The sequence below is a fragment of the Ahaetulla prasina genome, chromosome 12, assembly GCF_028640845.1.
Source record: "Ahaetulla prasina isolate Xishuangbanna chromosome 12, ASM2864084v1, whole genome shotgun sequence".
Lineage (NCBI taxonomy): Eukaryota > Metazoa > Chordata > Lepidosauria > Squamata > Colubridae > Ahaetulla > Ahaetulla prasina.
Genome location: NC_080550.1, coordinates 22181231 through 22196484, shown reverse-complemented (window position 1 = coordinate 22196484; position 15254 = coordinate 22181231).

Sequence of the window (15254 nt, the reverse complement as noted above, 5' to 3'; positions counted from 1 at the left end):
TAATATGGCTTCCAAAGCTGACACTTGGAGCTCCAGGCAACATATGTCTACAAGCCATGATTATTAATGATTTTAATGGCCTTTCTAATCAGTAACATCTCGCACAAAGATTCCAGAACTTCAGTGTTCATTCTAAAACAGGCCCAGCACCATTGTTAACATTCCTGAACCCTCTGGAATCGTCCCTAGGGGAAAAAACCCCCAAACGTCACTCTTATATCCCACCCACCCCACCCCAATTCTGCGTCATTGGTTTTGCATTGGGCTGAAAGATTTTTCAAGGCAGGTTTAGCCCCGTGAATCAGACAGATCGCAGGGACAAATACTGCAAAATCAGAAATCTGCCATTTTCTGTCCATTGCCAAGGTTACACGGGCAATCCAAATTGTGCCTCTGGTTTAAGAGAAAGTTGATCGGATATCTAAAAGAAGGGGGAGACATTAGATTAATTAAGAATTAAAAATTAAGAAGAGATTGGACAGCCGTTTGTCTGGAATGGTATAGGACCGTGATGGCGAACTATGGCACGCGTGCCATCGCCCCAGTCAGATCTCTGTGGTATTTCTTTTGTGAGCTTCTGTTTCCCTGCAAATGACAAAACAGAAGCTCACGAAAGAAATAGATCTTACCTCGATGCACTGCTGGTGTTGGGATGCCCCGCCTCCCTCCAGCCAGCTGGTCTTCGGGTCTCTGCGGTGTATGTGCATGTATGTGCATGTCCACGCATGCACACATTCTGTTGTGTCTTCGGCTCCCGAGCCTGGCTTCTTGGCAGAGAGTGACTCAGAGAGTGAGGGGGAAGAGCCGACAGGGCTTCCCTCTGCAGGATCTTCCTCTCTGGCTCCGCTCCAGGATCCAGAGGCAGGCCAGGTGGAGGAGATGACGCGGCCTCTTTCTCCCGCACCTTCCCACTCCCAGGAAACGCCTCAGCTGCTGACAATCAGTCCTGGTTAAATCCCAGGCATCGCAGAAAGGGGAGGCGGGAACAACAAAAGAAGGGGTGGGGCAGGCCTAGAGAGTGCTGAGTCATGGAGCCACACCCCACAGGGTATAAAAGCAGGAGGAGTTGCTCTATAGCTTCTTTTGATGGACAAAAACTGACTCTTGGAAACTTTGGCTGCAATATTTTGAGACTAAGACTTTGGCTTCTGGATTTCTGTTTATTTCTGAACTGCAGTTACGCTGGTCTGAGGAGATAAGAGAACTTGGCAGGCAATCGCAGGTTCGTTGCCAGAACTGATATCTGTCGTAGGAGCAAATTGCTGGCAGATATAGTCAGCTCGCGTGTCTTCTTGGTTGTGGTTGGGGGGACAGAACACATTCATGCATGTCTGTGCATCTCTGTTTGTGCATGCGCACATTTGCGTATGTCTGTGCATGCACACATTCGTGCATGTCTGTGCATGCGCATGTTTGCGCGCACTTGTACCTTTCAAATTCCAGCTCTTGTTATTCTGTATTCTGCAAATGCGGTAAGTGGGGTTCCGAATAACACTCAAATTAGGGGAAGAGCTCTAAATGATATAAATGTAATCAATAAAAAAACAAAAGCACTAAGCAATGGGAAAGAAAAAAAATAAAGGTATGGGTTTTAGGGTTCAGGACAGGATTTGCCTCCAACTCAGATGGCTACAAGACAGTTTGGTTCACTGAACAGCCTCTGACTAGACTAGACTAGACTAGACTAGACTAGACTAGACTAGACTAGACTAGACTAGACTAGACTAGACTAGAATAGAATAGAATAGAATAGAATAGAATAGAATAATAGTCCAGCCCCCTGCTCAAGCAGGAGAACCTATACCATTTTAGACAAGTGACTGTCTAGACTCTTCTTAGAAGCCTCCAGTGACGGAGCACCCACGATTTCTGGAAGCAATCTGTTCCACTGGTTTCTCCTTAATTCCAGATTGCTTCTCTCTTTGATTAGTTTCCATCCATTGTTTCTTGTCCTACCCTCTGTTACTTTGGAGAATAATTTTGACCCCCTCTTCTTTGCAGCAGCCCCTCAAATACTAGAAATTATTATTTTTTAGTCTTTTCTAAATTAGAATTAGTCTTTAGCAAATTAGCAGTACAAAGATTAAACTTGCAGCACAAGTCAATCACATTAATTTCTCTCCAGATTTGTTAAACCCAGGTATGCAACAATGAAAATCTTATTTGGAGTTGCAATAATCGTTCCCATGATATTACCTACAGTGGAAGTCATTGGTAAGTAAAAAGAATATGACTGTCACAGGGGTGAAATCCTACTGGTTCACACCGCTTCGGCCGAATCAGTAGTAAAAAAATGCTACAAGTTTGTCCAAACCAGTATTTCCTGCTTTTTAGTGAATCTAAATCGTGCGGCACAGCTGTTCCCCCTCCTCACCGTTCTACTTACCTTCGTAAGCGTCACTTTTTCCATGCTGCGCGGTAGTGCCTACGGTGCACCTACGCACAAAGTGCATGTATGGTGTGCATTGTGTCTGCCCACACACCCAGCGTGCATTTAGCATGCGTTTCAACCAGTGGCAAACCTCGGAGGATTTCACCACTGGACTGTCAGCTTAACAAGGAGGAAAAAAATATGAAAGACATTGCTGCAAGAATACCGCTGCCTTTCACTTCTCCAGAGGGGGGGGGGAGGGAGGGAGGGAGGGAGAGAGAGAGAGAGAGGGAGAAAGATTTTAAATCAGGAGAATATTTGTCCAAAAGCTGACATGTTTGGCTACAAGGTGAGCTCAGATAGAAATATGACCCACATAAAAACTCACAGGAGCCAGGAGAATCTTTTGTCAGCAATTCTATGGCTTTCTATAAGCAGTTTATTTATTTATTTTATTAGATTTTTATACCGCCTTTCTCCCGAAGGACTCAGGGCGGTGTACAGCCAAAATAGTAAAAACCCCACAATATACCCATTAAAACAAAACTTAAAACCAAGCATATAACTTACATGGCCAAAATTTAAAACAATTTAAAACCCTAAGATACATAAAAACCCCAATTTAGGGGACCCCAAGTTTAGGGGACATGGTGGCTCAGGGGCTAAGACGCTGACCTTGTCAATCGAAAGTTCAGCAGTTCAGCGGTTCGAATCCCTAGTGCTGTCATGTAACGGGGTGACTTGCCGTTACTTGTCCCAGCTTCTGCCAACCTAGCAGTTTGAAAGCACATAAAAAATGCAAGTAGAAAAATAGGGACCACCTTTGGTGGGAAGGTAACAGCGTTCCGTGTGCCTTTGGCGTTGAGTCATGCCAGCCACATGACCACGGAGACATCTTCGGACAGCGCTGGCTCTTCAGCTTTGAAATGGAGATGAGCACCGCCTCCTAGAGTCGGGAACGACCAGCACGTATGTACGAGGGGAACAGTTTAAGGACTCCTCAGAATTTATCGGGTTGAGATGAAACTATTTCAGTGCTGTTTTTCCCTCTTCAAAGGACCTCAGAAAAAAGCAATGCAACTTCTATGTGTTGCTAGTTTAGTGTTCCACCTCAAAAAGCAGAAATAATTTTGTTAAGTTCTCAGTTAATTTTTGGGAATTGTTTAAAGGGAATAGAAAAACGGTTGCCTCCTACAGATTCCATTTGTCTGCAAGCTTTGACTGTGTACATCAAATGCTTATCCGTCTTTAATTCAAACCAGGATTAGCCTGATGAAGAAAACATGCCGAACCAAACAATAAACTAACTACAAAGGTTAGGTTGTATGAATTGCAAAGTTTATGCAAAATGCAGTATGAAAATGGTGACTGTGAAAAACCGCCTCAGCTATTGTCTCCCACTAATCTGAGGTAGCAAGGAAGGAAATATTGAGAGGTTGGACAGAAAAACTATGCTGAACCTCTTAGGAATAAAAGATATTGTTTTACGGAATTCTTAGTCGCCTCTCTTGCTAAGCCAACAATGGCTTGATCTACAAAGGAAGATTTTGTTCTGCAAAATTGCATTTGCATATTTCGTTCTGCAAAATTCCATTTGCATCAATTTTATTCTACCACATTTCATAAATAAATAAAAATATGGTCAATTATGATATTTCTATGTCATAGTGAATATCCCAAAGGTGCTTTTTCAAGAGGCAACTGGACTTTCTGGTTTCCTTTCTTTGAAGATGTTTCGCTTCTCATCCAAGAAGCTTCTTCAGCTCTCTCATCAGCAGAGCTGAAGAAGCTTCTTGGATGAGAAGCAAAATGTCTTCAAAGAAAAAACCAGAAAGTCCAGTTGCCTCTTGAAAAAGCACCTTTGGATGACTGAGAATCTCCATAGACATAGTGGATACTTTAGTTTACTTTACTTTCTTGTCATTATACCTCATGCACTGAAATTAAACGCCATCTTCAGGGTACATTATAATCATAAAATTAAAACAAAAACACACATCCTTCACATTCTATACTAGCGATGGTGAACCTTTTTGGCATTGTGTGCCAAAAGTGGGAGAAGTGCGAGGGGGGTCGCACATGTGCCCACACCCATAATTCTATGTGCCCTGCCTCCATACATGCGACACCCCTTGTGTTTTCCCCCCCATTTTTGGCACGGTGGGCCCAATAGGCCTGTTTTTTGCTCTCACCAGGCTTCAGAGCCTTTCTAGGAGCCTTGGGAGGCTGAGGTCCTCCGGAGGCTGGAAACAGACCATGTGGGACAGAAAGTTGGCAAACAGGCTGTTTCCGGCCTCCAGAGGGCCTCCAGGGTGGTGGGGAAGGCCGTTCCACCCCAGGCTCCTAGAAAGGCTCTGGAGCATGAGGAGAGTAAAAAATGGTCCTTCCCCACCCCCACCAGGCCCTGGTAGAAAACAGCTTGTTTCCCTATTGCAGGTAGGCCCAGAAGCCCTGAAAATCAGTTGGCCAGTGCGCACATCCGCACCGGAGCTGAGCTCACGTGCCCATCAATATGGCTATACGTGCCACCTGTGGCACACGTGCCATAAGTTTGCCATCAGGGTTCTATATAATCAAATGGAAAACCCCTGATTTTGCATTAACATTGCACTATATAGTAGAATTCAATATAGTTACTGCTCTGGGATAGAAGTTGTTTTTCAGCCTATTTGTCCTTGTTTTTATTGCCCTGTACCGCCTGCCAGATGGTAATAGTTCAAAAAAAAAGGGTGCCCAGGATGAGAGAAATCTTTAAGAATGTTTTGAACTTTCTTAAGGCAGCGGGGGCTATAAAGCTCTTCCAAAGAGGGGAGAGGGCAACCAATGATCCTCTGGGCAATGACGTTGACCCTCTGGAGTGTTGTCCTAGCTGCCACAGTGCAATTGGCAAACCATGCACAGGTGCAGTAAGTTACAATACTCTCTATGGTGCAGCGGTAGAAGGTCACCAGCAGTTTTTCATTCAGTTGTTGTTTCCTGAGAAGTCTTTTGACCAGGGCTGCAATGTGAATGCCCCAAGTCAGATCCGCTTTTATGCTAAGTTAAAACTGGCCACTTGCTCCACTCGGCCTCCATTGATAAGCAAGGACTGGATGTCTGATCTATTTCTTCTATAGTACACTATAAGCTCCTTGGTCTTATTGATGTTAAGGACCAAGTTATTGTCTCGACACCATGTTTAAGGCAGTGTTTCTCAACTTCACTGATTGTAAGATGTGCAGAATTCATCTCCCAGAATTCCCCAGCCAGCTTGTTTTAAGGTCTGCAGATTTTCAACTCTCAGAATTTTCCAACCAGCATGCTTTAAAATTGGCAGAATTGCAGACCTGCTGGCCAGGGAATTCTGGAAGCTGAAGTCCGCAAATCTTAAACTTGCTGAAGTTGAGAGATACTGGTTTAGAATAATGTGAGAGCACAGCCAGGGGAAACAATCAGTGGGAAAGCAAATTATAACTCAGATCAATGTCAGCAGCTCTGATCATTGGTCCGTCTACCCAATATGGTCGTCTTCTCCACAATTTCAAACCTGAAGCTTCCCAAAGGTGTTTGGTTTGCTAAATGTGGAATTGAGATCTATGCCTGAAATAAAGCTGGGGAGAAAGAAAAAGATCTAAAAAGCTAAGATCTGCTTCCTTTCTATGTTATCGTTTTAAGAATCAGACTGCTAGGCTTCAGATCGCTCTGGCTATGCTTCCTACCTTTTGAAATACCAATAAAGCAGACTTTGATCGGTTTTGTTATTTGCCTGATGCCATTAATCACTTACACCACGCATATTGTGATTGTAATACTACACCTCAGTTTACGTGGGTAATAAGGGCCAACTGAATTCAGTAGGCTCTACTTCTCCACAAGTACCTTGAATGCTTATTAATTGTTAACTCTGAATGATTCATTATTATCAATTATTACTTCGTGATATATACGTAATATAATGATCCGTTATATTATTACTTGGTCCTTATCTTTTCTCCAAGAGAGTTCAAGGCAGGTTCTTCCACGTCAATTTAATTGTATATTGTACCGTTTGTTTTACCCTGGCTGTACACCGCCCTGAGTCCTTTGGGAGAAGGGCGGTATAAAAATCGAAATAATAATAATAATAATAATAATAATAATAATAATAATAATAATAATAATAATAATAATAATAATAATAATAATAATAAAGTCAAGGTCCCCCTTTTGCCATGTTATCAATCAGAGATTATAACTACCAGAATTCCCAACCAACATAGTGTAGGAAGTTAAAACCCGTCCCTCTCCTAGAAAATAAAATATTTTAGGAAATATTAAAAGGGCAGAATATTTCCCCTAAAAGAGAGGCAGAAACTCACCCCCACACAACCTTTGTTAATGGGCCATTAAGGCCTGGGCCAGTCTATTCTACATAACAAAGATCTACCTCCTTCAGGCAGAGCCATTTAATTGCCCTTCATTGCATCACCCAGGAAGATTCAACCAAACATAACACACAGACAACCAAAAAAACCTAGCTATGACCTCTAACAGAAACCAATCAGGATACTCTTCCTGTGCCCCAGGAAGTTCAAAGCCAGAGAGGGTATAAAACCCAGGGACACTTAGTATCTCTTCCCTTTTTTCGCCCAAGATCTCCAAGGCATGTGATCTTGTTCATCAATAAACCTTCTTTCCAAGCAACTTCGATGAATCCAGTGTCTTTTTCCCCACTTGGAACTAAACCCAGATGGACATTTCTTCCAACAATGGTTAACTCAGAGTTCTCACTCAAGGCAGAAATATTCTAACTGAAATTATCCTTCTCTGAACACATTACGCAAAGATCAAACTCTCTAGAGAAAGCACTGATGTTGAGAAAGATGGAAGGAAATAGAAGAAGAGGACAACAACAACCAGGTGGATGGATTCAATTATACGCGATGAAGTTATTTTCATACTTTACCTGACTCTGTGGTCTCTTCCCATAATCCTAAAAGCTTTATCCTAAAACTTTCTACTATTGACCTCACCCCATTCCTAAGAGGACCATAAGGAGCGTGCATAAGCACACAAACGTGCCTACCGTTCCTGTCCTATTGTTTTTCTTTTCTTCTTCCTATATATATATGCTTATACCTCCTAATATTGATTCATATATATGTTTATATACTATATAACCTTTCTGTATGATACTTACATATATTGTTGTGACAAAATAAATAAATAAATAAATAAAAGTTGCTATTGGAAGACTTGAAGGACCAAGTTAAGATTACAACATCATGGAGAAAATATATGTTAACACTACGAGTTGAAACCAACTTAATAGCATGTAATCAATTAATAGTCTATCTTGGAGACCTTCTAGTTGTGCAAAGCTACTAGATCTAAGCTGCAAAAATACAAACGCCCCACTAGGTGGCAGGGAAGAGATACAGCACATTTTAAGTTTTTGCTGCCATCTTGTGATCAATGGTATTTTTGCAGCCCTAAAATATTAATCTGCTTCAAGGTTATCCAGTAAACTTTGTGGTTGAGCTGAAATTCTAAACCATGTTTCCAGGCTTGACTTTGAATATTTATTTTCTTCTAAAAATGAAAACATACTTGACTGTTATTGCTGGTATCATATTACAACTTACAACATCCACCCCATTTGTCATGGAAAAGCAGAGAATTTGAGTGTTGCCTCAATGTCCAGTACATTCTTCAAATGCTTAAAGAAGTTCTAAGAATTCTAGATGCCAACCACATGAAGGTAGACATGCAAAACTAAAACTCTTGACTAAGAGTTTTCATTAATTCCAGCTGGAATAGCTAACGTACATACTTACTTTAATGTTTCATTCAGAAACAAGTTATTTAGTGATTGAATTCATGTGTTGTGTTATATTAAATAAGAGTATGTTTGGTGAATTGTTTCAACCCAGTTGCTGACTATTACATATATATCTGAATGTTTTAAGCTTATCTTTGGCAAAGTTCATACAAACCAGAAAGTTTAAAATCTTCATATTTAATTTTACAAATGAAGAAGATGATATGCAACATTTTTAAGGGACATCTTTGGTGACCTAGCTCTTACTGACACTATAGCTGGGCCAGGACAATTATACCTGAGGTTTGCAGATTGAATAGAGCAAATCAGAAATATTGCTAGAACCAGCCCCTTCCTTCAGAGAGGAGAAAACCAAATTTCCTGAAATGCATGATCTAAACAATGAAGAAAAGATGGACCGGCTGGCAGGAAAAGCTAGTAGGAGCTTTCTCAATACTTCAAGGTGAATACTTCTTGGTTGTCCTCAGTCTTCTGGCTTACTGTTTGTCAGGCCTGGCAGCCATCTTTTACCTTGGATCTTCAGGCTTGTCACATTTACTGCTGTGGGAAACTGGGAGGGGGGATTGTATGGAGCAGGGGTGATATGTAATCATAACGTCATGTCCCACTCCCACTCCGACGAACGAGTCAAGGGAGTCCGTAACAAACTTGGCAACGAAGCCTTTGCAGCTTGCCAAGTTCCTTCGAGGTTTATCAGGGCAGGCAGGAGTCCAAGTTGTGACTTCAGCGATAGGGTCCAGTATCAGCAAACTAGATAAGACTTTGCTTGACTCAAGGTTGGAATGCCAAAAGCAGGACCTTTATATAGGCTGCGGGGTGTGGCTCCATGACTCAGCATTTATCCAGGCTTGCCCCACCCCTCCTTCTGCTGGCGTCGCCTCTCAGATCTCCGGAAGCGAGGGTCCTCCCACTTTGAATTGTCTTCAGCTGGATCTGCTGTCAGCTTCTGGGAAAGGGAGGGGTCAGAGGAAAGGGCCGAGTAATTCCAGCACCTGGCTGGCTTCCTGCTCTGAAGGCTGAGCCAAAGGAACACACCCTGTATGAGTGAGGTTTATCGGGCTTGTCCTTTCACTCCTTGAATCCTCTCCGGGCATGGGGCCAGGGCCGGGAGCTGGAGGCATGACAGGCCGTTCATCTTCATTATCAGACTCGGAGTCTGATAAAAGGACCGGTTGGAGACGGGAAGGGCCCGGCTGAGGAGAGGAGGGAGGACGAGTCACAACACATAATAACATTCCTTTCTCAGAGAGTCAAGTGTCAAGGTTCCAGAAATACCTCTTCTGCGTAAGTCTAATATGGTTTCCAGGCCTGACATCAAGGACATCTTGCCCTGCACCTGGACAGCTGGAACTTGGAGGTATCTCCAGTTGGGACAGTGAATTGATTGCACCACGTGATGGACAAGTGGGTGCAGGGGAAGGGACTTGGACTTTCTTTTGGGTGGGGAAAACCTGGAAGCTTTCAGATTTGGCTTTTCCCAGATGTGCCAATATGACCTCTCTGATAAAATGGAACTTTGAGGAACTTCAAGCCTTGGAGTCTTCTTTCGTTGGGAGTGTTACTTGGAACCCTGACACTGTTGCATGGAATCTCTGTCATCTCTACTTCTTCATAAATTCAACTTTTTGTTCAGTAATGCATGATTCCTAATGATTTCACAAATAGGTCCATGCAGTTTTGTCAGCAAAAAGCAAGGAAGTGATTAGTTCCTTATAAGTCTTCCAAGACGTTGTTCTCAACTTCCCATTCTGGCTCACAACTTTCTGCCCCACAGAAGTGGGAACCTGGTCTGATGCTATAAAGCAGGGGTCCCCAACCTTGGCAACTTTAAGCCTGGTAGACCAACTCCTAGAATTCAAAGCTGGCTGGGGTATTCTGGGAGTTGAAGTCCTCCAGGCTTAAAGTTGCCAAGGTTGGAGACCTCTGCTATAAAGCTTCCAGGCCCCAGCCAGCTGCAGAATTTTGATGGCACAGCATCATGATATATTTCTCCAGTTGGCTATTCTTTGAATTTCATGATTCAGGTAGGTTCCAACCAATTAAGCAAAGTGCTTTGAAGCGAAATGCAAAACGATGCATTTTAATGCCGTCTATCGAGTAAATAGTCCCTTGATTATTTTAATCATGGGTCTCTACGTTGGAGCCAACCAAGAGGTTCACATGAGGTAAAGATAAAGGAGACCTTGAGAAATTCAAAGGAGAGAGAGGGGAAAAAAAACAAGGAAGGGGAAAAAAAACAATATTTGGACATTATAAATTAACTAAATAGAGATAACAGAATTGGTATATATGGTTCACCTTCTCTTAAGATCTCCCCTCCTGTTCTTATCTGTGGACTCAGCCTTTCATCCTTCCGAGGTGGGTAAAATGAGGACCCAGATAGTTGTGGGCAATAGGCTGACTCTGTAAACTGCTTAGAGAGGGCTGTAAAGGACTGTGAAGCGGTATATAAATCTAAGTGCTATTGCTGACTGGACAGGTTCCAAAGAACCAATCTTTTCACCAGGTCCTTGGTCTTTGGCATATTTATTGGTTCAGTTTTTGCAGAACCATCTTCAGTTTGCCACACCTCCCTTCAAAACTAGCCTAATACATTAGCATTATGGCATGGGAAACCATCCATGGATGTCTCTGGCGACATCAATTGGTTGAAAGGGCTAGGACAGGATAGCATGTGAGGTGGGCTTCCTGGCTACCAGAATCTATAAAAAAAAAATTCTAAATTTCCTGGAATAGGTAACGAAAAAAAATGTCCTCTAGGACAGAGCTTAATCTTGATCTTGATGTCCTCTAGTGTCAACTTTTATAAGTAATCTAGACAGGAGACACACCCAGATGAATGAATTCTATTTTATTGTAAGGTTGCATCAATAGAATCTTGCAAGACTAAATGTCCCCCTAGAAATTAGGGAGGGGTCTCTTCTGAGATGTTTGCCATGGTTAGGGTCCCATTATTTCTGTAGGCTCAACTGCCTCTTATCTGGCCATTGCCCAGATTCTTCTTCCTCCTCCTCTTCCTCCTCCTTTTCCTCTTCCTCCTCTTCCTTCTTTACCTCCTCTTCCTCCTCCTCCTCTTCTTCCTCCTCCCCCTCCTCCTCCTCTTCCTCCTCCACTTCTTCCTCTTCCTTTACCTCCTCCTTCACCTCCACTTCCTCCCCTCTCCTCCTCTCCCTTGTCCTCCCCCTCCTCTCTCAAGAACATTATTTATTTATTTATTTATTTATTTATTGTTTCAATTTCTATACCGCCCTTCTCCCAAAGGACTCAGGGCGGTTTACAGCCAAAGTAAAAACAATTAGTACAATTTTAAAACCAGTTTAAAAGGAAAATTTAAAGTTGGTTGAAGATTTAAAACCAATAAAACCCCATTATTAAAACCCCATTAGGCCAGTCCTGCACGACGGAACAGAAATTCTTTCAGCTCGCGTCGAAAGGTCCGAAGATCAGGGAGTTGGTGGATACCTGGTGGTAGCTTGTTCCAGAGGGTTCCATTCTTGTTAGATATTGACAGTTTGTATAGTTTTCTATCTGGTCCGTTGTTTGAGCGGGAAGAATACTCAAACATGATTGGCTGAGCCTTCTGGCAGCTCCCTATATAAGGGCAGGCTGTCAGAGAGGCTAGCTGCTGGATTGTACATAGTTACTGAATAAAGAGCTGTTGTTTGAAGCCTGCCTCCAGTCTCCTCATTCTCCAAATGTAATAATTATCACAGACCATTAAACCTGGCTACCTCCAGGGATGTCGACTGATTCACTTCTTCCATGATGCACTGAACCGTTTATTTATTTTTATTTATTTATTTAATCAAATTTTTATACCGCCCTATCTCCCGAAGGACTCAGGGCGGTTTACAGCCCGATAAAAATACAAATATAATACAAGATAAAACACTAATTAAAAAACTTATTTAAATAGGCCAAAATTTAAAATTACAATTAAAATGATAAAACCCCATTAAAATTAAATTTAAAATTAAAATTCTAGTCCAGTCCTGCACAAATAAATAGATGTGTTTTAAGCTCGCGGTGGAAGGTTCGAAGGTCAGGAAGTTGACGGAGTCCTGGGGGAAGGTCATTCCAGAGGTGGGAGCCCCCACAGAGAAGGCCCTTCCCCTGGGTGTCGCCAGTCGGCACTGCCTGGCAGACGGCACCCAAAGGAGTCCCTCCCTGTGAGACCGCACGGGTCGGTGGGAGGCAATCGGTGGCAGCAGACGGTCCCGTAAGTAGCCCGGCCCTAAGCCATGGAGCGCTTTGAAGATAGTTACCAAAACTTTGAAGCGCACCCGGAAGGCCACAGGCAGCCAGTGCAGTCTGCGCAGGAGTGGTGTCACATGGGAGCCACAAGGGGCTCCCTCTATCACCCGCGCAGCCGCATTCTGGACTAACTGGAGCCTCCAGGTGCTCCTCAAGGGAAGCCCCATGTAGAGAGCATTGCAGTAATCCAGGCGAGATGTCACGAGAGCATGAGTGACCGTGCATAGGGCATCCCGGTCCATTGACTGACTACAGCAGGGATCTCCAACCTTGGCAACTTAGCAAAACTAAGCAAAGCTGGCTGAGGAACTCTGGGAGTTGAAGTCCACAAGTCTTAAAGTTGCCAAGGTTGGAGAGCCCTGGACTACAGAGGCTGGAGTCATGCAGCAACATAAAGGGCCCGCTGGCACTTCAGAGTGTGCCATGCAAACATAGCCAGCATGGAGCAGTAGACTTATCTTCAGACAGCTTGAAGATTGCAAACTCAGACGGCAGTGCAAAGAGCGTGGCGTGATGAAGGACAGGAACACGGGAAGAAATGTACCACAGAACAGTTTTGACTGCACACACCAATGAAGCATCCTACTGAAGGGGGCTTTTGCAACCCGTCTCATTGATAAAAATAATTCTGGAGGGTGAAAGGTGAAAGACTGACAGCCCAAGCAAGGCATACAAACTATAGAATTATATGGTTTCTACAGAGTGAGGATGCTGGATTCTATCTGGTATGGAGGAAGCAATGTTTCTACATTTGGGAGTTCCTTCCTTCTTTCCTTCCTCCCTCCCTCCCTCTTTCTTTCTCCTTCCTTCCTTCCTTTCCTTCCCTTTCTCCTTTTTTCTCCTTCCTTGCTTCCTTACTTCTTTCCTTCCTAACTTCCTCCCTCTTTTCCTCCTTCTTTCTCCTTCCTTCCTTCCTCCCTCCCTCCCTCCTTCCCTCTTCCTCTTCCTCCTTCCTTCCCTCTTCCTCTTTCTCCTTCCTTCCTTTCTTCCTTCCTTCCTTCTTTCCTCCCTCCCTCCCTCCCTCCCTCCATGCAGCATAAGTCAAGGTCTATCTGTAGCTATCGTTTTTGGCCAGCAAGCAATTCTTCATATTTGGGCAGCTAATGCATGCATCCATTTAACTCGTAACCTCCTTTTCTTTTACTACAGGTAGTCCTCGACTTACAACCACAGTTGATCCCCCCCCAATTTATGCTACTAAGTGAAACATTCGTTAAGCGGCTTTGCCCCATTTTACAACTTTTCTTTACCACGGTTGTTAAGTGAATCATTGCAGTTGTTAAATTAGCCAGCTGGTGGTTAAATTAATCCAGCTTCCCCCTTCACTTTCCTTGTCAGAAGGTCAGAAAAGTTGATCGCGTGACCTGGGGACACTGAGACCGTCGTAAATGCGAGTCAGTTGCCAAGCATCTGAATTTTGACCACGTGACCACGGGGGGGATGCTGCAGTGGTCGTAAGTATGAAAAACGGTCGTCAGTCACTTGTTACAGTGCTGCTGTAACTTCGAACAGTCACTAAATGAGCTGTTGTAAGCCAAGGACTACCCGGAGCCATAGAAGAAAAAGTGGGATGTAAATGTATCAGATTGAATAAATAAATTAAAACTCGAATTCAGAGCTAAACCCTGGTTCTCTTTGCCGCGTTGATTTTTTGACTTTTAGTGGCCTTATTTTGTAACTTCGAACGGTCACTAAATGAACTGTTTTAAGTTGAGGACTACCTGTCGTTCTTCAACAACTAACGTTCATTTCCCATTGCACAAGCGCGATCGGAGATCTTTCGACAGGAGCCTCAGCCCTACTTGGCACCTTGAACCCTGCTGCAGGAGCGAGCGGAGGGCAAGGGGGGGAGGGTTGTTCAGGAAAGGAAACCAGCTGGGGAAATGTGCCAGTGTTGGGAACTCGATGTACCCATGAACACCAGCCAGGCAAGGGCACCGAGTGATCCTCGGCTGGGATCCATGTTTCTGCTCAGCAGGAGAATGCCAGAACCTGCGACAGCTGCCTGCCTCTCCCGGTGCCCCGTCGCCTGCAGGGTCTAATCCCCTGCATGTACAGTAGACAGTCCTTGCATGCTTAAAAAGAAGAGTGAGGGAAGGGAAAGGAAGGGAAGAGGGAAGGGAAAAAAGGGCAAGGAGGAGAAGGGGAGGGAAGGGAAGAGGAAGGGAGGGGAGGAGAAGGGAAAGAGGAGGGGAGGGGAGGGAGGGAAAGGAAGGGAAGAAAGAAGGGAAGGACAAGGAGGAGAAGGAGGAGAAGGGGAAGAGAAGGGAGGGAGGGAGGGAAGGGAAGAGGGAAGAGGAAAGGAAGGACAAGGGCGGAAGGGAGGGAGGGAAGAGAAGGAGAAGAGAAGGAGGGAGGGAGGGAGGAAGAGGAAGGAAGGAAGGGTAAGAAGGAGAAGGGAAGGGAAGAGGAGGGAGGGAAGAGAAGGAGAAGAGGAGGGAGGGAAGGAAGGGAGGAAGGAGAAGGGAAGAGGAAGGAAGGATGAGGAGGGAAGGAAGGGAAGAGGAAGGGAGGAGAAGGGAAGAGGAGGAGAGGGAGGGAGGGAGGAGAAGGGAAGAGGGAAGAGAAGGGCAAGGAGAAGAGGAGTGAAGGGGAAGAGGACGAGAGGAGAAGGAAGAGAAGGGAGGGAAGAGGAAGGGAGGAAGAGGAGGGACTGGAGGAGAAGGGAGGGAAGGAGGGAAGGAAGGAAGGAAGAAAGAAGGAAGGACAAGGAGGAGAAGGGAGGGAAGGAGGAGGGAGGAGAAGGGAAGAGAAGGGAGGGAGGGAGGAAGAGAGGGAAGGAAGGGAAGGAAGGAGGAGAAGGAAGGAAGGGAAGAGGAGGAGAAGAGG